The sequence below is a fragment of the Zea mays genome, chromosome 2 (genome assembly GCF_902167145.1).
Source record: "Zea mays cultivar B73 chromosome 2, Zm-B73-REFERENCE-NAM-5.0, whole genome shotgun sequence".
NCBI lineage: Eukaryota > Viridiplantae > Streptophyta > Magnoliopsida > Poales > Poaceae > Zea > Zea mays.
Genome location: NC_050097.1, coordinates 98005004 through 98006454, shown reverse-complemented (window position 1 = coordinate 98006454; position 1451 = coordinate 98005004). Strand labels below are relative to the sequence as shown.

The window sequence follows — 1451 nt, the reverse complement described above, 5'->3', positions numbered from 1 at the left end:
ATCATGCGCATAACCCCGTCTCGCGTACAACCATATTGTGGCGTGCACTCGAGACACGTCGATCATCGTAGCGTAACCACTAATATATGAACTCCAACACTCATGTCTTAACAATACATCCTCCACGCAACTAGCATTTTCTAAACTACTCGCCACATCAATAAATATACTCCCAATATAATCACGAATCCCATCACATTGCATAAAACAAATACACTTTTCACATAAACACATATCGATGCATTTCCCAAAACATAATCCGCATTTTGTAACTTAGTTTTCGCATCATACAATGCATCGCATAATTTTCCTATCAAAATAAAAATACCCGAGTTCTTTTCTACTTCATTTTCTTCTCTACACGCGTTCATTCATACAATTATATTTTCACGCACATATTCATGCCATCGACTGAATCGTAAATAAAACAAAATCACAATTTTTCTAAAGCGAACAACCTGACTGACTCGTGTCGCACATGCCTGCATGCTGGTTTGGCTTTTTGTCGAGAAACGACGCGCGAAGCGCGACGACGACAAGGGGCTGCGATTAAACGACATACACAATTATTTCATGGCTTATTTGTTCAGTTATTTTATAAAATCAAGCAACACGGAACAGCGAGGTCTCACCGAAGAATTTTGGCGTCGAGGATGGGGCTGCTCGTCCTTGCCGAGGTCGAGCGCAAGGAGCGCTGCTACTGGTGCTGCTTGGAGAGTAGGCAAGCGCAAGACGAGGCTGTGCAGCGAGTAGCGAGGACACAGGGCACCACCAAGGCGCTGTCCACGACACAATGCCCCTTTTTAGCATTATGTCGAACACATGACGCGCGCCGCGATGCACGAGCTGCAGGAACAGCGGCGTTCGCCACAGTGGGGCTGCACAACGATGGGGAAAAGGAGGGAAAACAGTGGGGTGTGGGCGTCCATGGAGAAAGAGCTGCTGCGGCTGCTGCTTTGTGGGGGAAGAGAGGAGGAGCAGGGTCAAGTGCCATGGCAAGAAGAGGGGCTCGGCCCACTGCTCAAAGCCAGCCATGGAAAGGGCGTCGGTCAAGCCTTGCGTGCTCCAGCGTGAGCTAGGCGCCTCCAGCGCCCAGGGGGGAATTTCTGCAGGGCAAAAAACGCCAGGGAAGCTCGAAATTGAGGGGAACAGAGAGGGGGTCGGATTCCAACCTTTGGGGTGTCGAGCTCCGTCCTGGAGGTAGTAGCGCCATGGGGAGATGCAGGGGGAAACTCTCCATGGGGGAGAGGAAGGGAGCTTGGTGATCGACCCAGATCTGAGGGAGCTCGCAGGGGGAGCTGGCTAGAGACCGACGTAGGGAGCGCGGGGATTCGCTATGGCACTATTGCTCGCCTGCTGGAGGGCACCAGAGTGGAGAAACTCGACGCCGGGAGAGGGAAACAGGGGAGGGCGCTCAGCTTGCATGGCAGGAGCAGGGAAGGGGGAGGGTG

At 52.0% G+C, this 1451-nt stretch overlaps 1 pseudogene across 1 annotated transcript; it reads right to left on the bottom strand.

Annotated features, from left to right (window-relative positions):
* Positions 1-562: 562 nt before the first annotated feature.
* LOC103646725 (uncharacterized) lies at positions 563-1451 on the bottom strand (annotated as a pseudogene). Its single transcript, XR_004549337.1, has one exon. The product of XR_004549337.1 is annotated as an uncharacterized protein (transcript).